The sequence below is a fragment of the Myotis yumanensis genome, unplaced genomic scaffold (assembly GCF_028538775.1).
Source record: "Myotis yumanensis isolate MYYU_CA2020_CCGP unplaced genomic scaffold, mMyoYum1.0.hap1 SCAF_8, whole genome shotgun sequence".
In the NCBI taxonomy this organism is placed as follows: domain Eukaryota; kingdom Metazoa; phylum Chordata; class Mammalia; order Chiroptera; family Vespertilionidae; genus Myotis; species Myotis yumanensis.
Genome location: NW_027223759.1, coordinates 38,491,837 through 38,507,979, shown reverse-complemented (window position 1 = coordinate 38,507,979; position 16,143 = coordinate 38,491,837). Strand labels below are relative to the sequence as shown.

General features: G+C 40.7%; 1 pseudogene; it reads left to right on the top strand.

Annotated features, from left to right (window-relative positions):
• Positions 1-469: 469 nt before the first annotated feature.
• On the top strand, positions 470-2,005 carry LOC139015473 (F-box only protein 31 pseudogene; annotated as a pseudogene).
• The last annotated feature ends 14,138 nt before the right edge of the window (positions 2,006-16,143 follow it).

Here is a 16,143-nt window from a genome sequence, read left to right as displayed (position 1 = left end):
AAGGAGATAAGAAATGCCCTAACCTTTGGAATAGAAATTGACAGGATTAAATCAACTGGTATAAATACAGATGTAACAAGACAATAGACACCAGAACTTCACTGGAGATCCTAACCAGAACTTCCTGGAGATCCTAACCAGATCCTGGCTAGAGACCCTGGCTAGGGTGCTGATCAACTGAACGCTGTCTTCGTGTCATTCCTTCTTCGCAGACTCCATCCACACCTTTGGGAACCCCTGGACCTGCTGGGGTTGGACCCCAACAGGACAGGGACGGGGCACTGGGTAAGGGAGGCGACTGTTATTGGGTATGGGTTTCTTTTGGAAGTATTGCTAAGGTTCTACAATTGGCTCCTCTGAGGGGGTGTGGCTAGACCCTGGGGGCGTGACTCTCTGGGCGGGACTAGCCAGCTTAAAGCCAGGCTGAGGCTCTGGGGCTCACATTGTGGTGGCTATTACTCCTAGAGGCATGGAGGAGTGCACTTGCCTCTGGGTCATCGGATCTTTGCAGGGATGTCGGTGTCCTCAGAAGCGCCAGCGCCCAGCTGAGAGGACAGGGGCCAATGGCAAGCGGTGTCGTCAGGAGTGCCAGGGCCCAGCTGAGAGGGCAGCAGCCTACGGCAAGCCGGCCCCGTCCTCTGCAGAAAAGCACATCAAGGCTGACAGGGCAATGGGGTGGTGTGCGGGGAGTGGAGGAATGGCTAATCCCATACCGCCCTCGCCGCCTCCACATGGCTTACTGCAGGACCTGCCGGTGGAGTTGCTGGTGGAGATCTTCGCCTCGCTCTCCGGGACCGATCTGCCCAACCTGGCCCTGGCCTGCACCAAATTCCACCACATCCTGCAAATCGACAGCATCTGGAGACAGCGCTGCCGTGAGGAGTTTGGCCTTTGTGAAAACTTGCAGAATCTGGAGACAATAAGTATGTCTTATCGAGAAGTCTATGCAAAGCTGTTCCACCCATACAGACACATTTTGGGATTGTGGCAGCTAGACACTGAGGGCTATAGAACACTGCTGAATGTCGTGGTGGACGGCTTATGCATTACTGGTTGGAAAAATGGGCCTTGGCTTAACACCAATGTGGATGGCTCAATGCAATTCAAGCCCGTGTTCAGAATTCGCCTGACGGAGAGGACATCAGCCACGGTGGAGTGCATGGAAGGCCGCCACAGCAGGCCTCACAACCGCCACGTGCAGATTCAGAAGGACAGGTTCATCACCCAGTGCAACAAAACAGACCACATAAAGGATTTACCGATGAGGCTTGTGGATGAATTGGGTCGGTTGCTCATTCATGAGGACAGACAGCAGTATGACTGCCTGACCTACCTCCGCCTCTACCTCCCGCCGAGCCACCCTGATGACCTCATCAGGCCAGGCCTCTTCCAAGCCAACTGCAATGTCTTCGGCCTATCGATTGCCATGCTCAGCTTCCATGGGAAGTATGCCAGGCTCACGAAGGTCACGGGAGACTCCAACCCCAGTTTAGAGATCCACCTCATGCGCCGCATCCAGCTGCCAGATGGCGAGATGTTCAGCAATTTCAATGAGCTCTCCCGCGTGGTCCAGGAGATTGACAAGCAGGTGATCCGGGAGCAGCAGCAGCAGCAAGAAGACGGGACTGAGGAAAGCGAGGGCCATGGCTGGCAGGGCCCTGCCCAGCAAAGTGTCAGAGAGTCCAGGGCTGCAGCTTCGGAGGAGCAGCCTATTCCATTTTTTCTGCCTGTGGGGGTGCTCTCAGTAGACCAGAATTACCCGCGAACCTGCAGGATGTGTTTCTATGCCGTGGACACTGCTACTTTTACTGTTACTTTACATGGCTTCGCCTGCACAGGGCGCTTCCCTGGAGTCTTCATCCTGTTCGATGAGAACCACTTCGGGTTCATCTGGCAGGAGGTGAATTACTTCATCCTGTTCAGCAGAGTCCAGAACACCTTCCAGAATGTGGAGGTACCATCCCCGCAGGCTTTCCTGGAGATGCTCAAGAATATTCAGTCCTGACCCCCTGGGAGGAAGAGCTTGCATGAACTTTGAAGATTTGACCTTCTGACCAGGTTACCCACCTTGGTTTGTTTTTTTAATCCTCAACCAAGGATATTTTCCCATTGATGTTTAGAGAGAGTGGGGGAGAGAGGGAAAGACAGAAATATCGATGGGAGAGAAACACATCAGTTGGTTGCCTTCTGCCCAAGCACGGACCAGGGCCAGGCTGGGTAGGAGCCAGCAACTGAGGTAGAAATAAACCTTAGACCAGGGGTCTCAACCTTCCTAATGCTGCGACCCTATAATACAGTTCCTGATATTGTGGTGACCCCCAATTTCATTGTTACAAATTGAACATAATTAAAGCATAGTTTTTAATCACAAAAAAACAACAAAATTTAGAGTACCCAAGGTCTATAGTCATATTTATAAAACCTTGACTCATATAAAATGACCTTGAAAACTTTGATAAAATGTAAATGCCCTCCAATGAATGAACTGCAATTTTTACGTAAGTTTTTCTCTAAATGTTCTTCCCAATAACTGAATTTTGATCCATAATGTGGAGTTATGAACTCGAGAGTTCATTTAGGAGCAAGAGCAGATATGCTGTTCTCTCTGTGGTGTCATGAGTGTTGTGTATTGCATCAGTCTTTCCAGCCTTCAATGAGCACAAGAATCATCTGAGGCTTTTGCTCCCCTGCAAATTTGGAAGCTCTCAGATTCCCTGCTACCGGAAAATGACAGGGCATTTCTTATTTGGTGGTGGCTGAAATAGTTAGGGGATTCAAGACAAGCTACAGAACCCAACCACAATCAAGGATTTATCCATCTGCCAAAGAGAAACACACACACACACACACACACACACACACACACACACACACTTCTTTGGCCATACAGTATTGTTTTATTTCTGTACGACTGCGAAGCCTCCTCTAGAATATGGTGGGTTGAGATAATGAAGCTAAAATTCAACGTGTTGGGTTAATTAAGCCTTTTTAATGCGTCTGAAAGAGATCTGCTTTCTGAAATACATCCCCCTACAGACTTGTCTGTTATTGTTGTGGCCCTAACAAGACATTTAGAATGAAAAAGGTGAATGGGCCACACTTTTCTGTCCGTCTAAGGGAGTCCTGTGCCCAATTCCTCAGCTTACGAGAACGGAAATCTATTTCTTCTCATTGGAATTCAGGTCCTTGCTAACTTGTATGTGATTTGCCTTAACATGCTCATAACCTGCTGTCAAAGTGGGGGCTACCTGTTTGGCTGTCTGGCCACATTTTTAAGATCTTTTAACCTTTATTTGTTCTGTCAAGTTAGTTATTTCTGGGGAACTAAAAGCTAAGGTTGGCAACTGTTCTAGTGGGATGTGCCCTGGAGCCAGTGAGAAATGAAAGAATTGCTTTCCTGTGGGGATGTAGAACAAGGCAGAACCTGGGGGGAATTTTCTACATATTTCTAACAGGGGAGCCAACACCATTGACTGAATAATAGTTTTCCCTGCTGCCTTAGGTTGGCTATTCTGAAGTTGGAGAAAAATAATCCTTTTGGTCATACTTTAGCCTTCAGCATAGACTTTCTGGAACCATTTTCTACCCCCCACTCCCTTCTGACATTAAGGATCTGAAAGAGAATGAAAGGAAGAAAAAAACTTTCAAATCTTATTAAGCTTCTTTAGTTATCCAAGGATATTTTATCATGTTATGCTCTACACAGGTTTGCTTTCTTCAGGGAACTTTTTGTGAACATTTTTTAATGTAAAAAGCATGTTTTTATACAATTTGTTGCTAATATTTCTTTTTAAAGGGTTCCTAATGATATCCATTCAAAAATGAAAATTCGCCTTGTAAAGTTTGTTCGTTTGGGGGCTTCGGTTTTGTTTCGTTGGTTTTAGCCTTAAATGGATTATTACACAGAACTCTATTATGTAACTTCCCTGGCAGGAAGGGGGGTGTGGGAGAGATTTGGGGCACCATCCAGTGTGCTCTTCCTGGCCTTCCCACCCAGAAGGCAACCTCCATGCTGGTTCGTCTCTGCACCCTCCCCCACAGGCTCTGCGGAACACAGTTCAATGCCATTGCCCTGATGGGTGTAGGAAATTATTCTGTCTACCAAGCTCATTTTTGCATGAGGTTACAGGAACACTTCTCTTGGTGACGTAGATGAACTAGTATTGTTACATGTGAGTTGCAATAACTCAGTGAGCAAAAGGTGGTTCCAGAATATGTCATTTGTGAAGTTGGTCCATTTATGCATTTGGCACATTGCAAGCTAATGAAAATTGCCCAAACTATGGGAGAAATAATCAATGAGAAATGTTTATTACAATGACACAATGTAAAGAAACACATTAAGGCAAGCTATTTCTCACATTTCCATTCTTTCAAAATGCATTGCTTTATCATGCTTTATTCTTGTTTCTACAGAAACTGATTCGTACTTGCAAAATAATAAATAGTCATCTCATCTGGATTTTTAAAGGTGACTGCTTTGTAAAATCAATAACTGTCTCTTGCCAGCTCGTGGACTGACATGATTGCCTTCATTTTCAAACATAAAACGACTGCATTAAAATAACATTAAGAGAGAAACATCCGCTGACAGAGGAAGAGAAATTCTTAAATGAGAACTGTTCCAGCCAGCTTTAATCAGTTCCTATCATGCTTTTTATTATAGTGCAAATGGGCTCTATTAAGAGGAAAGCCAATTCTGGATGATGATGCAAATAATTATAGCTGCCTTTGGCCTCTAGTTAGTGTTATTAACTAATGGTTTCAAAAGATGAGATTTATTTTAGAAAAAACATTTTCCTTTAACAAAGAATCAGAAAATTGCACTTTGTCTAATATTAAATATGCAGATAAAAACTGAAAAAAATAGTCTATTTTTTGGATATTTAAAAAAATTAGAACAATTGACTAAACTACTTCATAGGGATACATTTAAAGTTCATTAGTTTGGCAATTCCCAAACGAGTTTCGGTTCTGTGTTCCATTAAGTGTGAAAAATTTTGCAGACAAGAGTTCCCAATTATCTGTGGCGTTCCAAGAACTCCAGGGAATGCCTGACACCCTCGACAGTGGCCTGTATATGCACACTATGATTTTTCCTATGCATATATGCCTCGAATAAAGTTTAATTTATAAATTAGGCACAGAGGTTAACACGGTAACTAATAAAATAGAATAATTATTAAAGATGCTGTAATAAAAAATTTGTGAATGGCTTTGGGACCGTTATTAAGTAAAATAAAGGTTACTGAAACACAAGCACCACGATACCACAACAATCAATCTGATAACTGAGACAGCTACTCAGTGACTAAGAGACAGGTAGTGCATCCAGTGTGATACGCTGGACCAACGGACGATTCACATCCCGGGTGGGATAGAGTGCAATGACGTGAGATGTTATCATGCTACTCAGAATCGTACGCAATTTAAAACTTACGAACTGTTTATATCTGGAATTTTCCATTTAATATTTCTGGACCATGGTTGACCACAGGTAACTGAAACCGTGGAAAGTTAAACCACAGATGTTTACCATGCCCCTTTCATCATTTGAGATTTTAATGTATATTTGCACATTAAAAAACCTCAGAAATTTCACAGTAAAAGTCTATGTCTATCTTGCTTGTCTTCTGTCTTTATCTAATTCATTTAAGCCTGGAACCATTTTTTAAAGATATAGGTTAATATTCTGTGTCACAAGAACCTATGGAATTTTGAGAAATTCCTAATGAATGTATAATCTGAGCCTGTATTTTATCAAAGAGCAATGTATCCCATCAAATACTCAGCCACTCTTTCATAAAATTGCAACTATAGAATCAGAACTTTTAACTGTTTTAAAACAATTTAAAAGTAAAAATTATCTTTAAAACGTTTTGATCATTGAAACATACCTCTTGAAATACATAATTTTTCACTCTTTTAAGTTCTAATGAGATTCAAATCGATTTGTGCTCAATGCTACGTTTCTTAGCATTGATATAATACATTGATTTAACTTTAGCTTTTATGTATTTCTGTTATTTCATATGTCACAGAAATTGCACTTCTTTTGCCTTCCCAATAGAAGCTATGAAAGTGTGCTAATGAGTTGTTCCTTCAAGGAAAAGCTTGCTTAGCTGTAAGGAGTGTAGTGAGCTGACAGCTATAGCTGTTACACCTTCAGGATCTGCCTGAGCTTTCATACCAAAGCCACGCTTTCCCTGGGCAGCACCTAAGGACCTCGCTCTGCAGGGCTCCTGCGGCCTGGCCATTCTGTCACTGCAGAACTCCTCTAACAGGCTATGTGTGCCCGGGAGCTCCCCAGTGTGTAACCCAAGATTTTGTCAGACCTGCATCATGACTTGAAAGCTCTCCCTGCCCAGTCCTGCTTCTTCCTCCTTCTGTTACCCTAAGGCATTACTTCCAAAAAACCTTTCACACTCCTGTCTCATCTGTTTCCAAAAAGAACCTCCTGACATGACCCTCCCCTAACAGTCTCCAAGATACGTTAGAGACAAGGCCATGTCTTCACCATTGCATCTTAAATATCTATTATACAGGATTAAATAATAAGCATTTAATAACCAGGTAAATTTTCATATAATTTAGGTCAAAAAGGAAGCATAGATATAGGTTCAGGTTCTGATGGACATGCCACAGGAATCATTTTTGTTACCTGAATTGTGTGTATGTAAGTGTAAGAGTGAATGCTGGGTAGAAATCAATAGTTTGTGTGACAGAGTTAAATTGAGATTCAAGGTAACCTTTACCCCTATTTCTAGAAGGATTTCTAGTCTTTTAAAAAATATATATTTTATTGATTTTTTACATAGAGGAGGAGAGAGGGATAGAGAGTTAGAAACATCAATGAGAGAGACACATGGATCAGCTGCTTCCAGCCCACCTCCTACTGGGGATGTGCTCGCAACCAAGGTACATGCCTTTGACCGGAATCGAACTTGGGACCTTTCAGTCCGCAGTCTGACGCTCTATCCACTGAGCCAAACCGGTTAGGGTGGATTTCTAGTCTTAATGACTCCAGTGGAGAAAACTTAGTCCCAACACCACCTATGGGTTCAAGTTATTAAAATAGTATATCCCATGTGCATAACTGGAAGTCATTTGAGGTATTTCAATTCAGGGGAAAGATTTTGAAAAAGATATCATAGGAAGATTAATTCAACATTTGTGTGCATAACAGATAACAGGAGGAATACTCAAAGCTGAATCATTGTAGGAGACTATTAGAGCAATCATGATTTTGGATTATCATCAAACAGATACTGGCCTACAACATGTCCTACATTTTCATACATGTACATGTTTAATCCTCAGATAAAGCCTGAAGTATAGGTATTAAGATTGAGGGAAGAAAGGCTCAGAGAGAAACTTCATCCAAGTTTATTTCTGGTAGAAAGTTGTAAGTGATTATTTGAACCTAGTTCTATCTGACTCCAACACTGTAGTCTCTTGTGGATATCAAACTGCCTCCTGTGTGAAAATAGGGATTCCTTTGATACTAGCATTACTTTCAATCACTTTGTCTAGTCAAAAAAAAAAAAAAAAAACACATGGGGGGTCCTGGCCGTGGTCTCAGTTAGTTGTCCCGTACATGAAAAAGGTTGCAAGTTCAACCCGTCCCTGTCTCTCTCTCTCTCTCTCTCTCTCTCTCTCTCTCTCTCTCTCTCTCTCCTCTCTCTTTAAGAATCACTCTAAAAATTAATAAAAACATATCCTCAGGTGATGATTTTTTAAAAAGTGGAGTGGGGAGTAATCACTCTGAGGCTTGGACTCCAGAACAGACAGGTAAAGAAAGATAAGGCATGCTCTGATGGGTAATGTGAGTACAGGTGAGCAAGAGGTCATTGCCAAGAAATCCAGAAATCTGGAAAAATGAAAGTTCAGATAGAGAGCCAAATCATGGTCTTTGGAGTGGGTGATTTATGGTAAAATAAATAAATAAATAACATGATAAATAAACTGAGTTCAGAGAGACCAAAACAAGAATATAATGAGAAATAAAGTACATAGATCTGAGTGCTGTCTTCTAGAATAGGGATAAGCAAATTGTGTGACCATAAGCCAAATCTGGTCTGCTGTCAGTTTTTGCAAATAAAATTTTATTCAGTTACTTTTTTGTCTGTAGCTGCTTCCATATCACCACAGTAGAGTCGAGTAGTTGCAACAAAGACCATATGGCCCAGAAAGTCTAACATATTTACTCTCTTTTTCACAGAAAAAGTTGGTTGACATCTGTTCTAGAAGGCTCTTGTGATTGGGCTTCTGATCATAGATCTAAAGCAGGAGCCTGCTAAACATTTTCTGAAAAGGACCAGATAGTAACTGTCTTAGACTCTAGGGCCACAAATGGTCTCTGCTGCATAAGCTTTTTTGTTTTCAATCATTTAAAAATATAAAACTACTCTGAGAGCACTGGCAGTACCAAACAAGCTGCAGGCCAGATTTGTCCTGTAAGTCATAGTTTATTGATTCCTGATCTACAAGAAGAAACTTTCTATCCTCTGCACGTATCTCATGCTCCTTATTAAACTTAGGCAGGAAACAGGTTAGTGCCTTCAATCAGAGAGAAGCTGCATTCAGCCAGCACTTGTAGTTTCAGATTACAGCGGAGGCAGCGGACTAAACCACTGGGGAAAGCTAATTTGCCATTACAAACCAAATTCTGCTCTTATTGTACTGGTCTCATGAATTTATAAAATGGTTTTCTTCTTAATTGGAATAATTTGTGTCTTATACTGACTTGAAGAAATTAGATATAAGAATTGAGAATATCACCACCCCATAATGTGTATCCATTCAGAGGTTATTATTAAACCCTGCTTCATCTTGGAGACTATAATATTGCTTCAGCGGTATGGGTTTGGAGAATGCAGGACCCTCGAAGTAGGCTGTGGCTCTGCCTCTCTTAGGGCTAATCAAGGCTACAATAGCTTTTGACTCACATCCCACCCTTTAATCTCCTGGCAGGTATCAGGCACAGTCAAGGGTCCACCCTGATGTCTGTTAATGCCCTGCTCCTTGAACCTGCTGGGGGCACTTGTTCTATTAAACAATCACCCTCCCAGGATCAAAGTTCAGTTTTGTAATAATTAGGGAAGCAGAAAGGAAAGAAAAGTCTTACTTCCCTGCCAATATCTAGTCAGTCTGCTCTTCATTATGATTCTAATATTGTATAACATGTGTTTACTGTTGTATGTTCATAGGTTTAATTGGTAAATTCATTCTACAATAATGTTTAAATAGCTAACATAATGTTTATTGAATGCCGTTTGTCAACTACCTTCCTCTGTAACTTTATTATCTCACTAGAGGCCCGATGCACAAATTCGTGCAAGAGTAGGCCTTCCTTCCCCCAGCTGCCGGTACCTGCTTCCCTCTGGCACCCGGAACCAGGGCTTCCCTTGCAGCCCCAGCTTCCTCCGGAAGGTCATCCAGAAGGTTGTCTGGAAGGATGTCTGGTCTAATTAGCATATTATGCTTTTATTATTATAGATTGTCTCAAAAGAGACCTCCCATTAAATAATCACTGTTATTTACACCTTACATATGAGAAAGGTTTAGAGAGGTAAAGCAACTCACTCAAAATCTAACAGGTGGCAGTGCTTGGATTTGGGCTCAGGTTCTACTAACAACTCTCCAGTGTGACATTGAAGGGACTGCTGCATCCTCTTGACCTTATGCCAAGATACCTTTCCTTAATAGTGAGATTGCAACAATGGTATTGTCTTGTTAGTGACTTCAGACCTTGAAAATGGCTAAAATAGATAGACATGTTTGGGATTGACCTTGATTTGCATTACACTCACAAAAAATACAATGTTCTTTTTGGTTATTTATTGAAATGCTGCCCCTCAGGATACAAGGTCTGTAAGAAGTGCCACCATAGCTTTCCCCAAAGCACAGAAGCAGAGTCTGAACCAGTGCAGTGCAACATGCGACATACCTTCTGTACCCATGTGATGGCCATCTTCTCACACTTTTTGTATTTTTGTCCATCTGCAATGCAAAATATAAGTGTAGTATAGTAATCACCTGTGATTTAGTTACTATACTGAGTGTGGCTCTGGTAATATAAATTTAGTAATCTCATTGCCTAAAACAAATTGGATCAAATAACAAGGTGACACCAATTCTTGAGAGAGCAATGCAAGAAAGTAGAAGAAAATAAGGCAAAGTGAAAGAAATTCAGAAAAATAATCTTGCCTATACCATGCAGTTGGAGAGTGGGACTGGAGGAAGAATGAACTGGGGGTGGAGCTATGTATTACCCTCATTAAAGTCACTTTTGTAATCACAGGAAAATAATGCTAACAATGCTAAGACCAGAGGAGGGGAACTAGGATTGCTGTTACACAGTACTTTTTTTTTTTCTGATCTAGCACCAGCAGGGTGAAAAAATAATAATCTTCTGGGAGCCATTGTCATTGCTAAGGATCAAAAACAACAAAACGTGTCTATTCAGGAATAATAAACCCAAAAATAAGAATCAATGAGGCACCTCTTCACCAAAATTCTTAACAACTCATCAATATATTCCAAAGTCAGGGAAACAGTTGTAAATCTGAAAAGCACCCAGCTCAAGGTTAAGGACAGTCCTTCACCCTGACTGAGCTGGTTCCCAGTTTTAATGAACTTGAAGGAACCAGGTGTGAAGATACGGTTCTCTGGCTACAGTCTCCCTAAACAGTGACTAGCAGAACATAGACCATAGAGCGTCTACAGCAGTGGTTCCCAACATGGGGCAATTCGATTTTTAAGGGGGGCAATTTGAGAATGAGTTATTAACAGTGAATTTTTTGCATTTCTTATGGTTCTAGGGCAGTGATGGTGAACCTATGACACGCGTGTCAGAGGTGACACGCGAACTCAATTTTTGGTTGATTTTTTTTTGTTAAATGGCATTTAAATATATAAAATAAATATCAAAAATATAAATCTTTGTTTTACTATGGTTGCAAAGATCAAAAAATTTCTATATGTGACACAGCACCAGAGTTAAGTTAGGGTTTTTCAAAATGCTGACACGCCGAGCTCAAAAGGTTCGCCATCACTGTTCTAGGGGCTTCATATACAGTATATACATATTTGTGCATTTCAGTTCTTTTTTATATATTTTGAAACTTTATTTGCTATTTTTTCATATCACTTCATATTATTATTATTTTTTAACAATTTCTTAGTGATTTCTTCCCCAGTACTTCACCTGTCCTTTTGTCCTTTTATTTTTCTCTTTCATGAATGCCATGCTCTTTGGAAGCTTGTTTAGTCCAAGTTAATGTCCTTTTAGGCTTCCCCCATGTGAATAGGAGTTCACTTTTTGAATAATAAGAATTACATGTCACAGGGTGGGCATCAGGATTTTAGAGATGCTCAGGAGGGACAGGGCAAAAAAAAAAAGGTTGGGAACCACTGCTCTACACTAAACTCTCCAGCCCACTTTCCAAGGGATGGAGCCCAAGGTTTTCAGGTGTGGAGAGGAAATCCACTCAGACTACTTTTATACTTATGGCACTTTCCAGATTGTAAATCAGTGCCCATTTCCCTCCCCAATCTACCCTCTTTCTGTGCACCGGATGTTTGAAGCCACAAACTCTGAATGTATGTAGGATAAGATGGAATAAAAGCTAACCTACCCCTCCAAGGGCAGCAGCCACATAGCAGAGGGAAAACTGCTCAGGACTCTCTCTGGAATTAAGCTATGATGGGGCTGGGTTTGGGGTTGGCATTGGGGTTGAGGGAGGAAGGGCTGTTGTCCTTAAATTTCTCCTGAACTCCCAAGTCTTAGTTTCCATTATTTGATCTTACCTAGCATCTTCCAAAATCTCGAGGATAAATCTAATCCTGTTTCTAAATAGCAAGTATAAACATAATTATTCTAGATTCAAGGATCAGGACATTTGTGTTAGATTCCAGGTTCTACAATTTATAAGCTTTGTGTCTTTAGATTATTCTTTCAATCTCTTGGACCTTCAATTTCCTATTTGTAAAATAGGCACACAATAATAGTGCCTAACATCATGAGGATCTAACAAAATAACGTAAGAAAACACCTTGAAAATATAAACCTTTGTACAAGTATAAGGACACCTTATTATCCTATATAATAAAAGCCTAATATGCTAAGTGTCTGGTCAACCAGTCAGCCATTCAACCAATCAAAACGTGATATGCTAATGATATGCTAAGGCCACTCAACTGCTCACTATGACGTGCACTGACCACCAGGGCACAGTCAACCAGTCGACCAGTAGCTATGACTTGCACTGACCACCAGTGGGCAGATGCCCCGACTAGTAGTTTAGCTTTCTGCTGGGGTCCAGCAGATCAGGACTGAGCAAGACGGGCCGAACATGCCCTGGAGCCCTTCTGCGGTCCTTCCCCGGCTGGCCAATCTCCTGTATCCTTCCCCGGCCTGATTGTGCACCAGTGAAGTCCCTCAGCCTGGCCTACACCCTCTCACAATCTGGAACCCCTCAGGGGATGTTGGAGAGCCAGTTTTGGCCTGATCTGGCAGGACAGGCTGAGGGACCCCACTGGTGCACTAATTCATGCACCAGGCCTCTAGTTTATAATTTATAAACTAGTTTATAAATTAGTTTATAATAACAACTTACCACCCAGAATTATTTTTCCTTCTATTTTTTATGCTATAAGTTTCCCATTATTGTCTTATTCAGCTATCATAAAAACTTAGGCTTATCTTTCAATCCTTCCAAATATCCCCTACATCCTGCCTATTCTTTCTTTGAAACATAGGAGTTGTGGACTCTTTTTCGTTTTCACTGTTACTGTGTCTGTTTCTCCAGGAAACTACTTTCACTCCTGAATTTGAGCCCATCTTGCACACCACTGTTTAGCTCATCTACCTAAACCACTGCTCTGCCATCTTGTCTTTCTTTATAGATTTTTTTCAGTAATTCTCCCATTTAAAGTAAAATTTCCTTCTCAGGTCTTAGGAACAGTCACAATCTTGCCCTTCTTTAACCCTGGAAAGAGTTTTCTCAATGTGAATCTTCTGGGCTCCCCAAATATTTTCTTTCAGTCTAGAATAGCATGAGAAACAAGTAATGTGGTATGAAGAAGGATTGGGCTTAGGAGCCCGAGACAACTGAAATGACTCTATTAGGAATGATTTGGAAGGCAACATAAAACATCATGGGATCAGGGCTTCCTAAGGATCCTTGTGCTTTTGTCAACTTTTTCCATTTCACATATGTAAATGGTCTATATAATTTTAATTTATTTTTAAAATATATTTCTAAATGAAACAATAGAAATGTTCAAAAACAATATGGGAACTTGGATAAGTAGTGTTAAAACTCATCCAAATTAAGTAATGATGATAATTTTCAATGTATGTGTTCTTATACAAAACCAGCGCCCAAATACACACACACACACACACACACACACACACAGCCTTTTGACATAATTTTATTTCTCTGAATAATACTAAAAAGAACACTCAGGGCATTGTTGCAACATATTAAGTTTTAAATTTTTAAGTTCCTAACCAATACCAATTTGCACCAAATGAAAAAGAGTTATAGTTGAGGAAGAATTAAATAGATGGATATAAAATTGATTTTATTACAAGCAACAATTTTAATCTTCTAATGAAAAGGGCTTTTTTTGTCACTTGGTTTTTGATAAACATCTCACTGAACTCTATTTTATTGGTTTTGTGTTTTTGTTTTTGTTTTTTGTTAAAGCATCTGTCCTGCCATTTAATGCAGGCAACTCATGGTTAAAACTATTTCAATCCAGTCTGCCATTTTTTCCTTCTTCTCTAACTGATCCTCAAATTATGTCAAATCTACCCCAGAGATGGTTCCAGAATAACCTACCTGGAGATAGACCAAAAGGAGGACTGAAAATTAGCAATCCGTTTCTCAGAAAATGGCACTACTTCACCTTCAGCTTGTGAAAAGGGGTCTCAGAGTTTTCATACACATAATGATTATGGCCTATAAACTGTTCAAGGCAGAAATAACCAATAGCACAAAGTAATCTATAATTGTCCTAAAAATCCCCTCCATTGGTAGTGTCATAATTAGGATATAATGTTTTTTGGGGCGGGGGTTGTTGTTAAATATTGTGCTGTATTTAAAGGTCTTTCCGGTAATAAGTTCTATTACCTGATTTATAGAGATAGCAGATACAGTCTGACACCGAATGGTGGGGACTGCAAAAGGTGGTCTGTTCTTTCACTTGCCTTAGAGTCACATAGGAAGACTCGAGCACACAGGTGTGAATGGACTTAGTGACAAAATATGGATTGTGTGATTCAAATAGCTATTTGGTTGTACGTAACTAACTAATAAACAAATAGACAGAACACTTACTCTTGTGGGGCTGCAGTATAACTCACCAGAGTCGGGAAAGGGATATTGGGATTCAGTCAACCTTAAAGTTACATTCAACACTTTTTTATGACAAAATGTAATTGAGCATTGTTTATTATGACATATGAAATTAACCAAAATATAGCCTCCAGGTTTTCTTTTGCCTTTATGAATGAAATTTAACTTGGTAAGAAAAAAAGGCCTATTGTTTTCCTTGTTCTCTCCTTCCATCTTTCTTCCTTCCTTCCTTTTTTTCTTAGTATATATAGAGGTGTATTCTGGCCATGTGTTGTTTGTGTAAATATATTGTTCCTGCATCATTGATTGTTTACAGGTGTCTACAAAGCTTGTACATTTTTAGATTTAATCATTAGGCTCTTGGGAAAATGTACAAATTCTTTTCTCCTCCGTTGTTTTGTGAATGTGTGTGTGTGTGTCTGTATCTATAATAATAAAAGCATAATATGCTAATTAGACCAGATGACCTTCCAGACGACCTTCTGGACGAAGCCAGGACTGTGAGGGAAACTGGGTCCCAGGTGCCAGAGGGAGGCTGCCGGCAGCTGGGGGAAGGAAGGCACACTCTTGCATGAATTTCGTGCGCTGGGCCTCTAGTTACTTATGAAAAGGATGAATTGCTTCCGTGTTTCAAAAACCAGATGTAATACTTTAAGTGTGTTATATAATATTTCAAAATATAAACCAATAACCAAGGAACCTATTCCTTGTTGTGATATTAGTGCTTAACAATAACCTACTAGTAGTTTGTCTGAATCTCTGAGTGGCACTAGGACTAAGTCAGCTCACCTAAGCTACTGGATTTCAGCCCCTGTCTCTGACTCTAAGAGGAGGCAAAAACATTGCTTTTCAGTGGATCATTTAGAGTCCTGCAGGTGGGTTCCCCTCAATGGTGGGAGGACATAACCATTCACAGGAGTGCCCAGCACTGCTGTTGGTTGGACTAGTTACTTCTGTGGGAACCGCATGCTGGCTGTGAATCAGTGAACTGAAAGCTCCTAGAGGAAGAGGATATGACTTTCTCAAACACTAGTATTCCTTAACTCCCAGGACAGTGTTCTGCATTCAGGAAAGGCCTATCAAATGCATGTGTAAGGATCACCATCTTAGCTTTTCAAAAGATGGTTACCAGGCCTGTGTGACTTATGCCTTTTTGTATTTTTTTCTCCCCAAGCAATATCCACTAGATCAGCGGTTCTCAACCTGTGGGTCGCGACCCCTTTGGCGGTCGAACAACCCTTTCACAGGGGTCGCCTAAGACCACCCTGCATATAAGATATTTACATTACGATTCATAACAGTAGCAACATTACAGTTATGAAGTAGCAATGAAAAATAATTTTATGGTTGGGTCACAACATGAGGAACTGTATTAAAGGGCCAGAAGGTTGAGAACCACTGCACTAGATAGAAGCCCAGTAAAAAGGGAAGTCTGTGTAGCTGCTGTGAGAGTCCCGCTCAATGCACAGCAGGCTTGGGAAGGCACCACCTCATCACTGTTTTGTTGTTTTTATTGTTCTTATTTGATTTGTGATATGTAGAGTTTGATCTTAAGTCCATTTGTCAATGTTGGTAGTATTTCTCTTACATAATATAAATTCATATGTATAAATGTTACCAAGCTAATTTTATATTGTACCATAGATTATCCTCAAAGCAGAACAATGGTTTAGTAATAGCCATACTCTGTGCTCTAAGACTGTCAAATATTTTATAGTACACTAGAGGCCCAGTGCACAAAAATTCGTGCACTGGAGGGGGTCCCTCAGCCCAA